Raw genomic sequence first — 19,033 nt, 5'->3', positions numbered from 1 at the left:
CCCTGGGATCGAAAGATCCCTGAAGAGGGAAACGGCAAACTACACCAGTACTCTTGCCTGGAGAATCCCATGGACAGGGGAGCCTGGTGGGCTGCGGTCCATGGGGTTGCAAAGAGTTGGACACAACTGAGCGATTTACACACTTTGAATTATATTAATTGTAAAGCCTTTTAAATTATTATGACATTCCTAAAACTTCTTTCTAAAAACAATGGTATCTATAAATGTAATAGAATTTAATAATAATCCTTTGAAGTTGGAAGAAGGAAAAATGAAATTGTCATCATTATTTTTTGAAAATATTTTATTTAATTATTTGGCTGTGCAGACTCTTTAATTGCAGCATGCAGGATCTAGTTCCCTTAGCAGGAATAGAACCTAGGCCCCCAGGATTTGGTAACTCAGATGGTAAAGTGTCTGCCTGCAATGTAGGAAACCAGGATTTGATCTCTGGATCAGGAAGATCCCCTGGAGAGGGAATAGCAACCCACTTTAGTACTCTTGCCTGGAAAATTCTATGGACAGAAGAGCCTGGCGGTCTACAGTCTGTGAGGTCACAAAGAGTCAGACACACACACACACACACACACACACACACACACACACACACACACACACAATCTAGTTGGGATCAAACACACACACACACACACACACACACACACACACACACACACACACACACACACACACAATCTAGTTGGGATCAAACCTGGGCCCCGTGCATTAGAAGTGCTATCTTAGCCACTGGACCACTGAGGAAGTCCCCGTCTAAATTCCATTTACTTATGAGTATTCTCTGATCCAAACAGCAGAGACCAGGATATAGGGTGATGGCTCTTAAATTCTTTGTACTTGTATCTCAACTTGTACATATTTTCGAATCATGTTTTCTTTTCATAGTACTGTAGAAATTAGGGTATTACAAAGTCACAGTGGAGAATTCTCTGGAAGTCCAGGGGTTAGGACTCTGCTTTCACTGTCATGGGCCCAGCTTCCCTCCTTGATCAGGAAACTAAAATGTTGCAAACCATGTGGAGTAGCTAAAAAAGAAAGCCACAGAATTACTTACAGTTTTTAATCAAGAAAATTATATATTATTCTTTCAAGTTAGTTATTCCAAAAATCTCATCAAAAGTCAAAAAATTCATTATTCTATTATATATATTAGAGAAATGCTGGGTACTTTTTTATGTTGTGTATTTTATTTTCTCACACTTGTTTCTGATCCTATCATGGACTTGGAGCATTAAAAAAAACTTGCTTCTTGTCATGCTCATAAAATTGCTAATATTTTATTTGGATTGGTGAATGAGTACTGCAAAGCTGCATTGATTTGAACATTTTTAGAAACAGAGATCCCAGAAACTTTTGACCTCGTGCTTTCTCATGCGAGAAGCTGAACAGAAAAGGGGGAAAAATGGAGATAGTGTTTTGAAATGTATGTCTGTCGTTGAGCCTGTGCCTTTAAATGTGGTAATAAATGTTGTCCAAAGAAGTGTTTGCATCGAGCCTTTTGACCATTCTTGAACACAGGAAGGATGCAACAGTTTTGTTAGTTAAAAAACTCTATACAAATGTTGAGGATGTCTGCGTGACATTAGGGGATTGAAATCATTTTGTCATCCTGTGATAAGAACAAGGCCAGGTGGCTCTATTCTGTGGCTTAGGATGTGGGTTTCTTCGGCTGAGCTAGTCTGGAGCATTGAGGGAAACAAGTTACATATGCAAAAGGAGCTGGTTTTTTTATGGTCCATGTAGCTTGGTAGTATAATTATTGTCCATGAGATCTGTTCTCTTGACCATTTTGTGACAAGCTATGTTCTGTTTTGCTTTTTTGGCTAGAGTGTAGCTGGCTCATGCTGAGGAATTATGAATATTTTGTTTACTCTCAGAAGTATTGTTTGGTTTTGTTTTTATTATGTTTCAATGTGAGATGAATTATTTGCTATAATGAATATTTTAAAAGTGAAAATTGGCCACTTCAGGGTAGAATGGCCTCTGATGGGTATTGAAGGCAATTTTTCCTGATGCTCTTCAGCAGAATGCCTCATACTAGCCTCTAGCTAACTTCATTGCCCTAATGCGTGGTTGACCCTGGGATCTCAGTCTTGTTCACTAGTCTTTCTTTTGTTTTATTTTGTTTTATCCATTGAAAAACAACATTCTCAACCACTTGTTTGTAACACAAAATCTACTTTATGAGAAATTAATGTCCTCTCCTCATCTTTGAACCTCCTTTTCCTTATCTACCTGTCAAGCAGCACTTTGACTAGAAGAGGTATTTTGTCCTGTGGAGTTTCCTAGAGATACTCATAGTAAATAGGATGGATATTGAATCCTAGGGGAATAAACAGTCAAGATTTCAAAGTCCCTCTGCGTTCTCGACTCATCCTTTTCCCTCCATCCTCATGCCTGAAATGCATCTGTTTAAGTTTTACATACTGGGCTTTCATGTAAGATTCCAGTTAAGGACAGGATTCCAGCTGCTTAAAAAGGAAAAATCATTGGGCTAGATAATCTTTATCGTCTTTTCTTTTCCTTTCTTTTTCATAATTTCCTCATAATAAAGAGTCTGTTATTCTAAGATGATTCTTAATATGCAGATGAAATCAAATTGAATTTTCTAGAAATTTCAATAATGTGATGGATATACTCTTGTATATCATGTCAACAACAAGTAGATGAATTATATAAAGGATTTTCATATTTACAAGTCATTGTCTGAGTACATTTTGTATGCTGAAGGATGATTCATGGAAATACATGGTTAGACAGGGTGGGGTATTAGAAAAATCCCTGACTCATGTTAGTAAGGAAAAAACTAAATCTAATGGAGTGAGTGAATTTTTGGAACTGTTTTAATTATGAAAGTATGGACTTGGCAACTCAAACAATATAGTACTTTGTAAATGTTTATCAATAAATTTTGACCTGTCTTTATTGTAATACAGATCTGCACAGTCACTTTCCATTTAATAGTGAATAATATATATATAGCTCCTATGAAGGTTTAATCACCAGTTTCTCTATATTCTGTTACTTAGTATGCTTTATTAAAGTTGTTTAATGAACGTGAGAAATATAGTGTGATGTCTGTCTCTTGGTCTCTGTTAAGTGACCAGTTCTGACTAGTTCTTTTGTCTCTATTAATGTCATAATTAAGAACTAATGCATTCAATAAATTTTACTGTATACCTTCCCTGCCACTGGGGATACAGCTGTGAGCACGATGAAGTTTCTGTCTTCATGAAGCTTATCTTCTAGTCATAGAGGTAGATAACAAATAAGTATATATATGACATATCTGATAGTGCTGAATTCTAGGAAGAATAATGAAGCGGGCCAAAGGGATACAAGATGATAGAAGTGACTGCTTTCAGTATAGTGGCCAGGAAAGACCAATTTGAAAGCTGATATTTGAACAGAGATCTGAATGAAGTTATGCCAATATTTGGGGAAGGAGCAACTCCCGTCTGAGGGAATAGTGAATATAAAAGCCTTTAGGTAGGAACATGTTTTGATTTTTCAAGGAACAGTAAGATGACTGTTTGGTAAGAGAGAAGGAATAAAGTGGATAAGAGCCAAGAAGCCAGACCTTGTGGGCCATGGCCAGGAGTAGTGATTTTATGTAAGTGTATATATAGTTATTATTATTTAATTGGAGGACTTTGATTAGGGGAGGAATGTGTTTGTTCTTAAAAGGCACACTCTAGCTGTGGAGGAGGGCTTCCCTGGTGGCTGAGATGGTAGAGAATCTGCCTGCAATGAGGGGGACCTGGGTTTGATCCCTGGGTTGGGAAGGTTCCCTGGAAGAGGGCATGGCAACCCACTCCAGTATTCTTGCCTGAAGAATCCCCATGGACAGAGGAGCCTGGTGAGCTACAGTCCATAAGATGACGAAGAATCAGACATGACTCAGTGACTGAGCACACACAGCTGTGAAGGAAAGCCATGAGAAGGGACAAAGGTGTAAGCAGAAAAGCCAGATGGGAGGCTAGTGTAGGAGCCACGACCGGAGATGACGGTAGTTTGGACTAGGGCAGTAGCTTTTGGAGATGTGAGAAGTGATCAATTTCTAGAAATGTTTTGAAGGTATCTGACAATCTTTACTAACATCAGATGTGGACCATAAGAAAAAAGTCAGAATTGATTCTAAAGCCTTTGGACTGAAGAATTGGATGAATGAATATGTGTAGTCACAGCAGTTCGTGTAAGAGAATTGGATGTTTAAGATGTTCACAGAGCATGTCATGTGCTAACAGTTTGGGGTGAGTATATAAATGAAGGTGGGTGATCCCTGTAACTTAAGAGCATTGACTTTGATATGAGCAAACTTAGATGCCACTGAGTTTCTGATATAATGCAGAGTTTTGCTATAATGCAGCATATTCGTTGCTAAAAAGAACCATCATGCCATGCAAAATCACACACGGAAAGCCATAGGATTTATAAGAAAATGAGATTATAGCACAGTACTCAGAGACTTGTCAGTGATATAGTGAAAAAGTTATAAATATTGAAAGATTGATAAATACTGCAATACATTTGACACTTAATATTGCAAAATATGTTACTCCCTTGTAGAAGCGGTTGCAGGATTGTAAGTTCCTGTGAGTAATGGGAGGAAGCTGACTACAATCTAGAGGTGACATCAGATGTGAGTGGATGTGATTCACATCGCACATGGTGGGCTGGTAGCTGGTACAGAGATGTTTGCGGTGTGTGCTTTTGGTGTATTCTAGCCTGGCTCTGTGCCGTGGGGTGAAAGACAATGGGGTGCAGTTCTCTGTAGTTACTGTATGTTTCTTGTGAATGAACTTGCTTGTAAGCAAATAAGAAATGTAGTTATGCCCACATTGTTCCTTGCTATTTCAGTTGCATTGAAACACATTTACATTCTCAAAATAAGGGCTAAAGCAGAACAAACTGTATTGTCTAGTGATCTTTGATTTATTGCATAACCTCTCAGAGCCTTGATTTCCTCTGGGGCTTCCCAGGTGCCACTAGTGGTAAAGAATCCAACTGCCAATGCAGGAGATGTGAGACCCAAGTTTGATCTCTGGGTTGGGAAGATCCCCCAGAGGAGGGCATGGCAATCCACTCCAGTACTCTTGCCTGGAGAATCCCATGGATAGACGAGCCTGGTGGGCTATAGTCCATGGGGTCGCAAAGAGTTGGACGCGACTGAAGCAGCTTAGCACAAAATAGGGATAATAGTGTTGAACTTCTACAGGGTTTAGGGGAGGATTAGCTTCATGTATACATCTAAGTTTAGAATATGATATATGTTTGTTAAAAATGAAGCACTTTCCTATAACCTCTGCAGAAATTGCCCTGTATGAGGAAACTGAAAATATACAAATTCATGTTTTTTTTATTTTTATTTCTCTAGTTATGTATAGCCATAGGAGTATAGATTTAGCTGTTTATAGGTGAATCAAGGGCAGTGGTAAAGGACCCACCTGCCAGTGCAGGAGATGCAAGAGATGCTGGTTCAATCCCTGGGTCCAGAAGATCTCCTGTCCATGGGGATTCTCCAGGCAAGAATACTGGAGTGGGTTGCTATGCCCTCCTCAGGGGATCTTCCCAACCCAAGGATCGAACCCAGGTCTCCCTCATTGTAGGCGGATTATTGCTTAATTTTCTCTATAATGATAAATTTCTTCATTAAAATAGCCTATCTTTCTGTTAGCTAACTGACATTATTTATTTCATCTTCTTTTGTCCTTTACTTCCATTGTCTTGATTGAGCCTTAATCTTTCATCTGTAGTGTTACCGTAATGGAATTGGATTCTTTTGTCTTCTGCCTCTTGCCCTGTCCCTGGTACTGAGATGTACTTCTTCCTACATTGCCCCAATTCATCCATTGTCCATATAGCTAACAAAGCAACAAAATGATCAGACCACTGCCTTGCTCAGAATTCTCTCCTCACCTTCAAGCTATCTCCCCCTGTGAACCACATACTGCAGAAATCCTGGACAATCTAGTTCTTGGCCTGTTTTGCTGGAAGTTCTGGAGTGTATCTGTCTGTTCAATTCCCATCCAATCTTATGTATATCCCTCATACACCAATTACATTGTATAATTATTTTCCAATTTATGGCCTCATAGAAGTCTAACTAAGCCTTTTGTTTTCAGAGATTTTGATTTTTTGTTATCTCTTGGATCCAGCACATACTAGATGTTTGATAAGTATTAGGGAATTAAAATGAAGGAAAGAGGTAACAAACATGTAGCCAAATGTAAATTAGAATTTTAAAACTTGAACACCTGGGTTTCTTGTCAGTAAGTAACTCATTTCAGCGTTTATCTTTCATTGTCTAACTTAACTTCTGATTCCTTTATTTTCTACAACCAGGGCAAAGTCTTTTAAGTATTCTAGCAGTATAATGTAGTGGTTCAGTTCAGTTCAGTTCAGTCATTCAGTCGTGTCTGACTCTTTGCGACCGCATGAACCACAGCGCGCCAGGCCTCTCTGTCCATCACCAACTCCCGGAGTCCACCCAAACCCATGTCCATTGACTCAGTGATGCCATCCAACCATCTCATCCTCTGTCGTCCCCTTCTCCTCCTGCCTTCAATCTTTCCCAGCATCAGGGGCTTTTCAAATGAGTCAGCTCTTCACATCAGGTTGCTTTCTCATAGCCGGACAATATTCCTTTGTGATACATATACTGTATCTTTATTCATTCATTCATTGAAAGACAGTTTGTTTTCATATCTTGGCTATTGTAAATAATAAAGAGTAAACATGGGAGTACAGATATCTCTTCAAGATCCTGTTTTCATTTCCTTTGGGTATATATCCCAACATGAGATTAATGGATCATATGCTGGTTCTGTTTTTTATTTTGGAGGAATCTTTATACTATATTCCATAGTGGCGGCACCAGTTTACATTCTCACCAACAGTGTACTAGGATTCTTATTTCTCTATACTTTTGCCAACAATTTTTATATCTTGTCTGCTTGATGATGCCATTCTAACAGGTGTGAGGTGATATCTCATTATGGCTTTGGTTTGCATACTTTGATCATTACTAATATTAAGCATCTTGGTGTGTACCTGTTGGCTGTGTGTCTTCTCTGGGGCCAAATATTTATTAAGTTTCTTTGTTCTTTATAAAAATCATCATGGGTTTTTTTTTTTTTAATTGTACACATTCTTTATATCAGTATATCTGGATATTAACCCCTTATGTGATAAATGATTTGTAAATATTTTCTTTCATTCTGTAGGTTTCCTTTTCACTTTTTTACTTTTATTATTTCTTATAAGGCAGATTTGGTAGCAATACATTCTCTCAGTTTTTGTTTATCTGGAGATTTATCTACGAAAAATGGTTTTACTGGCTATAGAAGTCTTGATTGATGATTTTTTTTTTCTTTTAGAACTTTAAACATGGCATTCCATTGCTTCTCGGCATCATTTTTTGTTTGTTTGTTTTTAATGAGAAATCAGCTCTTAATATCATATGGAACTAGTCATTTCTCTTTTGGTACTTTTAAGATTTTCTCTGTCTTTGACATATAAAATGTATAGCTATGAATCTCTGGGTTTATCCTGTGTGGAGTTGGTTGAGATTGGTTGTATTGGTTAATGTTTTTCATCAAATTTGGTTTTCAGCCAGTATTTCTTTAAATATTTTTGTTTTCTTTTTCTCTAACAACTTCTGGTACTCTTTTTAATACTTAAAGTAGTATACTTTATGTTCTCTGAGGTTTTGTTAATTTTTTATCAATCATTGTTTCCTTTGTTTTTCAGAATGGGTAATTTCTCTAGGTCTAGTTCAAAGTCACTGATTTTTTTCTTTTGAATGCTCAGATCTGCTGTTGAATCCTTCCAGTGTATTCTTGGTTTCAGTTATTGTACTCATCAGCACCAGAATTTCCATTGTTTATTAAGTAATATTTTCTTATAATTTCTACTTAGTAAATCATTGTTGTCATACTTTCCTTTATTTCTTTAAACATGGTGACAGTGTTCAGTTCTATACATGTATTTAAAATAGGTGCTTTGAAATCTTTATCTCTTAAACCCAACATTTAGAGGTAGTTTCAGTTGATTTTTTTTTTTTCCCCTGAGTCAGTAGGTTATACTTCCTTGTTTCTTTGTGTGCCTTATAATTTCTTTTTCTTGAATTCTGGACATTTTAGATAATATTTCATAGCAGTTTTAGAACTTGGGTTTTCTCCTGAGATTTGTTGTTCTCTTTGTTTGTGTATTTGGTAATTATTTAGACGGAATCTCCACCCAAATTGTGTGGCCACTGATCTCTCTGTTTAACTTGTTTTTTTTTTTTTTTTCCAGCTCTCTTTATTTTTAAGCCTGGCTTCCTAAATGTTTTCCTCCGTTTCTGCTTAGCTGCTGCTTCACTCAGTTCCTGGTCAGAAATTGTACTCAAATAGTTTGAGCTAGGAAGGCTCCCCTTGTCTAGTTTTCGATCTTTGTGCAGTTTGGAGGGTATGTTCAGTGTTCGAGCTGTTTTAAAGTTTCTCCTGGCTCTGGTATTCTGCTGGGTTCTTCTATCTCCTCTGTCTTACCTCAGGTTCTGTTTACTGAAGGTGTGTGAGTGGCTTACCCCTTCCCACTCTCTGCTCTGCATATATCGACCTCAGTCAGTGCAGGATACTTGTTGCTCTCATCAAGCTGTCTCACCTCCCAGACCTACCTATTAAATTCCTGGCTTGCCTGCCAGACTGTTGATTGATTATCTGAAAAAAAACAATACTTCAGACTAGGGGAGAGTGGCCTTCGCGTGCCACTAAGATCACCATTTTCACTGACAACGTTTTGGATCAAGTGAGATCCTCTTCAGTAGCAGCAGCTGAATTTCCAATTACTTACCTTGGTTTGCCCTAGTTGAACTACTGCATATACACAGCTGAGAGCTTGTCAGAAGCCTCAGGAAGATCACCTTGTGCTTTTCTTATGCTTTTCTTACTCATTGGTGCAGTGATTTTTATGAACAGCCACATCTCAATCTGTTGTAAGTTTGTGGTTTTTCTGAATGCTGAAATGGTTGTTTTGACACTTATGTTAAGCTGTATAGTTTGGGGGAGATGGCAGAAGACATATGCAGGAGTGAATCCCCATTAGCATTTTAACTAAGTATGTGGTGCAGTTCATTTTCAGACTTAAAATGATTCAAATATGATAGATAATCAGAAATTCAAGTTTGTGTGGCTTTCCTTTCCTGCTCTCCAAATATTCTGTATTGGAAGGAAAATTTCCACTAGGGATGGGAAAGACTATTAATTTACATTTCACAACACTTTTTGAAGTTAGGACTGCAGGAGACTATCTGGGTTGAGGATGTGAGCAAGTTATATGGAGTATTAGTAAGAAAAAAAGGAATTTATTTCAAATCATTTGTTCCTCAAGTTTAGAACTTCTGCACTGCCTCCTCAACTTAAGCGAGTCTTGCAGCCTGAGCAGTGAAGTAGAATGGACTGAAAGTAAGCAGATGAAGATTGTAACCACTAACTGTGTGTGTGTGTTTACTGTTAGGAGACTGCACCCCCCGCCCCTTCTATTATTCATGATACTTTTGCTTCTAAGTCTTACTTTTCTTTTTTGTAAAGAGATGATAACAGTCATAACATTTTTTTCCCAAATTTTCTTAGGACTGAATTACAGGGTTTCTATTGCTATAGTTTTATTAATTTCTCGACTGATACGTCTCTAGGCAGTGTTGAATAATTTTGAAAAGCAAAGAAAATTCCCGTAAGAAAGTAATTGTTTCCTAAATTTACTTGTATGAATTCAGATGCATTATTTAAATTCCATCCTAAAGTTTATTTTTGTGAATTCTGATAAGTCACTCTGCATTGTTGTTCACTCGCCCTGTCTCGCCCGACTCTTAGCGACTCCATGGATTGCAGCACACCAGGCCTCCCTGTCCCTCACCATCTCCTAGAGCTTGCCCAAGTTCATATCCATTGCATCAGTACTGCCATCCAACCATCTCATCCCCTGATGCCCTCTTCTCCTTCTGCCCTCAATCTTTCCCAGCATCAGCAACTTTTGCAATGAGTTGGCTTTTTTTCATCAGGTATCAGGGTATTCCAAAGCACAGGGTGCCAGTACATTTGGATTTGTTTTCTTTTTCCCCCATGAACAGTCATCAATGACAAATGAAATGCTAATCTGATAAGTCTTTTGTAGAATTACAGCAATTTTCAAACAGCACTTTTTTCCAGATAATATAATATATAAAGTCCATTGGTCTCAGGAAAGGTCCAGTGGTCAAAGAGAAATGTAAGAAAGAAAGAAAAAAAGAGAGTTCTTTTTCTGTCCTGCTCTGTTCTGTCACTTATTTCCTTGGTTGGACTTTGGAGTAGGCAATGAGGGATTAGGGTAAACATTTGAAGTAGATGAGCTCCGTGGCTGTTTTTCTGCTTTTGTTCCTGTTTAGTATGGAGACAGACATGGAGCCATTTGAAGTCATCTTTTGAAGCAATTTTGAATGGGAAAATAGAATTGAAAAAGGCCTTACTATTATCTGACAGTCTGTTTGTATATCAAAGTTAATGAGAGGTTTGCAAACAGTCTGAAGAGGCAAAACTTCCTACCTCTCAGTTTGGGTTGCTTCCATAGAATACAGAGATCCAGTTTTAGAGGAGATTTGGAATTGCCAGTACCTAGGACTGGAAAATAAATCCAACATTGTTCCAACCAGCCTGAAATGTCTGGTCACTGTAATTACGATGAAATAATACTTAACTAAAGCTGTAATTTACTTGTTCTTCTCTATTTCACATTGCTTCTTGGGAATTATATTTATTCTGTATGCTTAGCTAAATTACAATTGCTAAAAAGTAATGAGTTAAGAATGGTATTTGATTTTGTTCTTTGCCCATAGTTTTACCTTGACATTTAGATCTTCCAACAATCTGAAAATATTTTTATAAATGATGTATGGTTACGCGATAACTCCTTTTTTCTCCCAAGTTACTAGTTTATTAGTACCACTAATTGAATTATCCATTCTTTCCTCATTGATTTGAGAATACATGTATTATTCTTATATATACATGGTGATATTGTTGCATTCCATTTCCTTTCATTTATTTATTCATTCATTCACTGAGCAAATAGGTCTTGAGTACCTACTGTGTATCAGGTGATCTGTTGCAAAGTAGCATACCTTTGCAGTTGAGACAGGCATTCAATAAATGTAAAGTTGCCAGTGTTACAAGTGCGGCAAAGGAGAGAGATGATTAATGCCATGAAAGGTTACCAAAAAACTTTTATCTATTTCTGAATGTTACACTGTTTTAAATATACTGTATTTTGATATAAGATAGTCCCTTCCTCATTAATCTACTTCAAATTCTCTTAGGGTGGTTTTATGCATTTTACTTCCTTTTGAAATTATATTGAATCTATGGTTAGCTTTGTGAAAATCAACATCTTTATAATAAATAGCCTTTATATCTGAAAGTATATGTTTTGCATTTCTCCTATTTTCCTGTATATGTATCTTTAATTTGTTACTGTGGTAAAATCCATATAACACAAAGTTTGCCATTTTAGCCATTTTTAAGTATGCAGTTCAGTGATATTAAATACATTCACATTATTGTGTAACCATCACCACCATCTACCCACATGACTCTCTTCATTTTGTAAAACTGTAACTCTGTACCCACAGAGTGACAACTCCATTCTCCCCTCCCCACACCCTGCTACCTACCATTATACTTTCTGTGTTTATGATGATTTTGACTACTGAGTTGTTCATAAAAATATTTGTAGTATTTGTCTTTTTTACATCTGGCTTATTTCATTAGCATAATGTCCTTAAAGTTAATTCATGTTAGCATACTATAGAATTCCCCTGCTTTTTTTAAAAGTTGAATAGCATTCCATTTTACGTACATACCATATTTCACTTATCCATTCATTTGTAGATGGACAGTTGGTTTGTTTCCATATTTCAGCTATTGTGGATAATGATTTTATGAACATAGGCATACAAATATCTATTTGAGACCCTGCTTTCAGTTCTTTTGGGATTATACCCAGAAGTGGAATTACTCAATTATGTAATAATTCTGCTTTTAATTTTTTGAGGAACACGATACAGTTTTCCATAGTGGCTCTACCATTTTACATATCTGCCAATGGTGTACATTGTTTTAAGTCTTATGTTTAAGTTCTTGATCCATTTTTCAGTTAATTTTTTTGTATATGGTTTAAGGATCTGCCTTTATGCCTTACCATATGAATATCCAGCTTTTCCAGTATCATTTGTTGAAAGACTGCTTTTTTCCCCATAGAGTGGTCTTGATACCTTTATTGAATTTACTGTATATGTGAGGATTTATTTCTGGATTGTCTAGTCTATTCCATTATCTAATGTGTTTTTTCCTATGCTAGTTCCACACTGCTTTGATTACTGTAGCTTTGCAATAAGCTTTGAAATCAGGAGTCCTCCCCTTATATTCTTTTTCAAGATTATTTTGGCTGTTTAGGGCCTCTGGAGATTCCATACAGTTTTTAGAATGGGTTTTTCTATTTCTACATAAAAACATTAGAATTTTGTAGGGATTGTATTTAAAGTAGGTCATTTTAGGTGTTATTGACATTTTAATCATACAGTAAGTAATGAGTTCCATTCCAAGAGGGTGTTCGTAAGTCCAATTTGTTCCTAATTCCGACAAAGTTAGTCTAGGTACCAAACTAACATGATTGTGTATATAGTACTATACTGTAATGAGTTTATGATACTTTTCATACAATAATGCATAAAAACAAAAAATAAGCTTTTTAAATCTTACAGTACAGCACCTTGGAAAGCACAGTAGTATGGTGCAACCGCTGGCAGACAGGCTCTGGTGTTGGCGAACAGGCAAGGAGAGTTACTGACGGGGTTTCCGTTGTGCAGGTCTTTAATTTGCTTGCCTAAGATAATTCCTAAGTATTTTATTCTTTTTGAGACTGTTATAAATGGAAATGATTTTAGAATTTCCTTTTCAGATTATTTTTCTTTATGTATAGAAATGCCCTTGTGGCTCAGATGGTAAAGAATTTGCCTATAATTTAGGAGACCCAGGTTTGATCCCTGAGTCAGGAAGATCCCCTTGAGAAGTGAATGACTACCCTCTCCAGTATTCTCGCCCGAAGAATTCAGTGGAGAGAGGAGCCTGGCGGGGTACACTCAAGTACACTGAATTCATTTATTAGTTCTGACAGGTTCTTTTTGAAATCTTTAGTGTTTTCTACATATAAACTCATACCATTTGTAAAAAGATACAGTTTTATTTCTTCCTTTCCAGTTAGGATGCCTTTCCTGTCTTTTTCTTGCATAGTAGCTCTCTCTAGAACATATAGTACTACGTTGAATAGAAACGTGAAAGGGCCATCCTTGCCTTATTCTTGGTCTTTGATTAAATGCTTTCAGTCTTTCACCATTGAATAGATGCTTGTTGTGTGTTTTTTCATGTTGGATTTTATTATGTTGAGTGTTTTTATCTTAGTGAATTTTGTCAAGTACTTTTTTCTTTTTGCGTAAGTTGAGATTGTCATGTGTTTTTATTTTTCCTTTCATACTGTTGATATAGCATGTTACCTTGATTGATTTTTCTTTGTTGAACTTTATTGTATTCCGGCAATAAATCCCACCTGGTCATGATGTATATAATTCTTTATATGCTGCTGAAAACTGTTTGCTTCTATTTTGGGGAGGAAGATTTTTGCAAGCAATGTTCATATGGGATATTGGTCTGTAGTTTCCTTTTTTTGTGGTGTCTTTATCAGGGTAATGCTGGCCTCATAAAACAAGTTAAAAATGTTTCTTTTTCTTTAAAGTTTTGGAAAAGTTGTGATAAGGTTTAGCATTAGTTCTTTATATGTTTGGTATAACTCATCAGGACTTTTTTTTGTTGGGAGATTTTTGGTTAATTTTTCAATATCCTTACTAGTTACAGGTCTATTCACATTTTCTTTTCATCATGATTTACTGTTCATAGGTTTTATGTTTTTAGGAAGTGTTTCATTTCATTTACTTTATCCAATTTATTGGTGTTCTATTCTTAGTACCTTCTTATAATCCTTGTTATTTCTTTGGAATTTGTAGCAGTGTCTCCACTTTTCTTTATGATTTTAGTAATTGCAGTCCTCTCTCTCTTCTGAGTCTGTCTACTTTCAGGGCTTTCAGTTTTCTTGATTTTCTTTTTTTTTTTTAAGAACCAACTTTTGGTTTCATTGACTTTGTGAAAAAATTTTACTCTATTTTTGGGTATGCTGAGTCTTCATTGCTGCAGGGCTTTTTTTTAGTTATGGGAGCGGGTCCTGTTCTCTAGTTGCGGCGTGTGGACTTCTCACTGCAGCGGCTTCTCTTGTGGAGTGAGGGCTGTAGGGCACGTGGGCTTCAGTAGTTGTGGCACGCAGGCTTAGCTGCTCCACAGCTTGTGAGGTCTTCCAGGGCCAGGGATCAAACCCGAGTCTCCTGCATTGGCAAATGGAGCCGCCAGGGAACCCACCTTGTTACCTTTGCTTTTGTATTCTCTGTTTTATTATTTTCTGCTTTACATTTTATTATTTCCCTCTTTCTGCTGGTTTGAGGTTTAGTTTGTCCTTTTTCTAGTTACTGAAGTTGTAAAGGGAGGCTATTGATTTGAGATCTTTCTTGCTTTTAGTGTAGGCATTTATAGCTATAAATTTGCCTTTTAGCATTGTTTTTGATGCCTACTCCTTTATCCTGATACCCAAACCAACATATGTTAAGAAAACTAGAAATCACTCTCTCTCTTGAACGTGAGATGCAAAGATTATTAGGTAAATGTCAGCAGATCTAATCCAGCAATATATATGTAAAGACTATACAGAATTTATCCCAACAATGCATGTTTGTTGCAACGTTAAGAAAATATATTGATATATTTCTCTGTATTAATACTACATGTGGTTAAAAACCATAACCATTTTAATAGATATAGAAAAAAGATACTATAAATGGAAATATGCTTAAACTGATAAAGATTATCTATGAAAACTGCATGTATCATAGTTCATATATTAGAACATTTTCCCTGTAAGATCAGGAACACAAGGCATGATGTTTTTCTCTTGCTGCTTCTATTTGATGTAATACTGAGTGTCTTAGTGCAGGAAAGCAACTGAAGATGAAAGAAATATTCTAATTGAGAAGAAAGTAAAATTGTTTTTATTCACAAATTATATAATATTATATATAGAAAATGCTAAAGAGTGATTGTAATAATAGTTTAAAGACTACTGGAAACTAAGAAGAGACTGTATTAAGATCATAGGGTATACAGTTAAGAAATGAAAATTTATATATTTTTATAATCTAGCAGTATAGAATCAGTAAATGAGATTTCTTGTTTATAATAGCCAAGATGTGGAAGCAATCTGAATGACCATTGGTGGATGAATGGATAAAGACATACATACAGTTATATTAGTATTCAGTCTTACAAATAAAGGAAATCCTTCCATTTGCCACAATACGGTTGAACCTGGAGGACATTATGCTATGTGAAATAATTCAGGCACAGAAAAACAAATACTACATTATACTGCGTATATGAAGAATCTAAAACAGTTGGACTCATAGACCTAGAAAGTTGAAAGTGATTGCCAGGGACTGGCAGGAGAGAAAAACATGGAGGTATAAAATTTCTATTATAAAAATAATTTTTAGAGATCTACTATATAACATAGTGCCTATAGTTAATAATACTGCATTGTATGCTTAAAATTTTTCTAAAAGGATAGATCTTATTTTATGTGTTCTTGTCATCAAAAAAAGTAAGAAAAAGACAGGAGGAAACTTTCAGAGATGATGTGTATGTTTATGGCATAGATTGTGGGAATGGTTTCCCTGACATGGATATATACTTATCTCCAGTTCATCGAGTTGAATGAATTAAATATGTATAGATTTTTTAATATAAGTCCTATCTCAGTAAAGTGGTTTTAAAGGCAAAGTTCAAAATATAGCCCATTTATAATAGCATTAAGATCATAAATAGAAATAAATTCAAAATATGAGAGATGTATACAGTTATAATTACAAAATATTTCTAAGCGAAAAAAAGACAAAGTAATGAAGACTTACACCCCTTCTATTTATTGTCAGTTCAGTTCAGTTCAGTCGCTCAGTCGTGTCTGACTCTTTGCGACCCCATGAACCGCAGCATGCCAGGCCTTCCTGTCCATCACCAACTCCCGGAGTCCACCCAAACCCATGTCTATCGAGTCAATGATGCCATCCAACCATCTCATCCTTTGCTGTCCCCTTCTCCTCCTGCCCTCAATCTTTCCCAGCATCAGGATCTTTTCCAATCAGTCAGTTCTTCATATCAGGTAGCCAAAGTATTGGAGTTTCAGCTCCAACATCAGTCCTTCCAATGAACACCCAGGACTGATCTCCTTTAGGATGGACTGGTTGGATCTCCTTGCAGTCCAAGGGATTCTCAAGAGTCTTCTCCAACACCACAGTTCAAAATAATCAATTCTTCAGTGCTCAGCTTTCTTTATAGTCCAACTCTCACATCCATACATGACTACTGGAAAAACCATAGCCTTGACTAGATGGATCTTTGTTGGCAAAGTAATGTCTCTGCCTTTTAATATGCTGTCTAGGTTGGTCATAACTTTCCTTCCAAGGAGTTAGCGTCTTTAATTTCATGGCTGCAGTCACCATCTGCAGTGATTTATTGTCACTTCTCCCCAGATGGATTTATAGTTGAATGTTATCTCAATCAAAATCACAGTTGGCTTTGTTACAAATAGAAATTGACATGACCAGGTAAAGGCCTGCGTGTGGCTCTCTCCCCCGGCCCTTCAGGCTAATTCGCCGAAGTGACCAACACAAAGGGAAAGAGGAGGGGCACCCGCTAGGTATTCTCTAGGCCTTTTAGAAAACAGGGAGTTGTTCCTTTGGCCACATATATGCGAATCTACAAGAAGGGTGATATTGTAGATATCAAGGGAATGGATACTGTTCAAAAAGGAATGCCCCACAAATGTTACCATGGCAAAACTGGGAGAGTCTACAGTGTTACCCAGCATGCTGTTGGCATCATTGTAAACAAACAAATTAACGGCAAGATTCTTGCCAAGAGAATTAATGTGCATATCGAGCATATTAAGCACTCTAAGAGCCGAGATAGCTTCCTAAAACGTGTGAAGGTAAATGATCAGAAAAAGAAGGAAGCCAAAGAGAAAGGGACTTGGGTTCAGCTGAAGCGCCAGCCTGCTCCACTCAGAGAAGCACACTTTGTGAGGACCAATGGAAAGGAACCTGAACTGTTGGAACCCATTCCCTATGAATTCGTGGCCTGAAGGGTGTAAAAATAAAGACCTGGACTGTACAAATGTTTCTCTTAATTAACTAGAGGTGTTGTGTCCAAATTCAGTGGGTGATGTCTTTTCAAATTTAGAGTTTTTTCTTCCTTAAAGATGTAAGATAGTTTGTTGTTCAGTATGTTCCATTTTTTAATAAATTGACAGATATTATTTAAAAAAAAAAGAAATTGACATGACTATTCTAAAATTTCTGTGTCCGCAGAAAATAGCCAGGATAGTTTTTGAAAACAATAATGTTGGCGGCTTTGCACTCTCTAATTCTAGACTCACTAAAAAGTGAAATGCTAGAGTAATCCAGGCAGTGTGTAGTGGCAGAAAGATAGATATGTCCCTCAGTGTTGCAGAATGGAGAGCCCAGCAATAGTGGCACATAGACGGCCAGTTTACTTTCTCCAAAGATTCCAGGGTAGTTCAACCATGAAGGGATACCTTTTTAACAAATTGTGCCGGATCTGTTGAAACACATTCTGAAGAAAATGAATAGGTGGGCCGCTGACTGAGAGGAGGTGAAGACTTGCAGTTCTTCTGACAAAGGGATTGTATTCAGAGCATCTCATCATCACACTTCATTTAAAAAAATTTAGCAAACCAATAAAAAATTGGCAAAAGACTTGGCTTTGTACAAAGGAAGGCATGCCAATTAGCACATGAAAACTACTGAACACCATTAATCTTCAGGAAAATGTAAATTAAAACTATAACGGGGTACCACTATGTACACCTTGTAGCAGCTCAGGATTCTTGAGATTCTTATCGCTCTGGTTCTCTATGTACTTGCTGTGGTTTCTCTTTAGCTCTGGTCCTCCTCTTCAGTGTCCTCTTCTCTGTCTTGCAGTTTTTTGCTTACTTGGATTGAATTGCTTTCACTCTTGTGTTCCTTACTTTGCCTATTCTACTTCCTGTTGACTTTAGCAACTTTCAAAGAGAATAAATATAATCAGGTAGTACTTTATTATGTATGGCAAAGCTGATATGTGCATCCACCTTATTATCTGATGACTTGTCAATAGATATCTGCCTTTAAGGTTAAGCATTCATCCCAATTAGGTACAACCTGAGTACTCTTATGATTATCAGGGTAAGTTCCTGTTTCATTCATTCATTGTTTTCTGCCCTATCACTTGTGACAACAGGATGTTCAATAAATATTTGTTGAATAAATGAGCTGCCTCTGAGAATGAAATTGAATGTGGTTGCTGCTTCCCTTCTAAAGAGGCATAGTATGTCGTGTTCAGAATACGATTCTGACAAAATGATAGTTTCAAGGAACTGTGCAACTTCTCTTCTTTTTGAAGATCTAGAATAGCCTAATACTTAACACTGACCCTGGAACCTGAGTCATAACAGGCGGTTTTACTGTGTTTGTGACTTTGAGCAAATCACTTAATTGCTTAGTCAGATTACCTGTAAACGGAGATAACAGTATTAACCTCATAACACTGTATTGTTGTAGGAATCAAATAACTTAATGATGTCAGGTTCGTAGGAAGAGTGCTTGGCACTTAGTATGATCACAGGGTTCATCGTTATTATTATTATTATTGATTTGGAGGGAAAAGCATAACTAAAATCCGGTACAGAATGAAAGAATCTTTAGAGCCCACAACTTCTTTTATTTAATTTTTTTCAGGCAAGCCTTTTCTTTCTCCTCTCCGCTTTTTAAGAGACAAAATTAAATTACAGA

The 19,033-nt window shown here is 36.7% G+C and overlaps 1 protein-coding gene and 1 pseudogene across 3 annotated transcripts in view; both read left to right on the top strand.

Moving 5' to 3' along the window:
* SUPT3H (SPT3 homolog, SAGA and STAGA complex component) overlaps positions 1 to 19,033 on the top strand; it is a 376,606-nt gene that overhangs the window by 142,448 nt on the left and 215,125 nt on the right. The gene's annotated exons all lie outside the window — the stretch shown is intronic.
* LOC136151807 (large ribosomal subunit protein eL21-like) lies at positions 16,834 to 17,515 on the top strand (annotated as a pseudogene).

Source organism: Muntiacus reevesi, chromosome 20, assembly GCF_963930625.1.
Source record: "Muntiacus reevesi chromosome 20, mMunRee1.1, whole genome shotgun sequence".
Classification (NCBI taxonomy): domain Eukaryota; kingdom Metazoa; phylum Chordata; class Mammalia; order Artiodactyla; family Cervidae; genus Muntiacus; species Muntiacus reevesi.
Note: the sequence above shows the minus strand (reverse complement) of the source record. Positions and strands in the feature narration are given on the sequence as shown.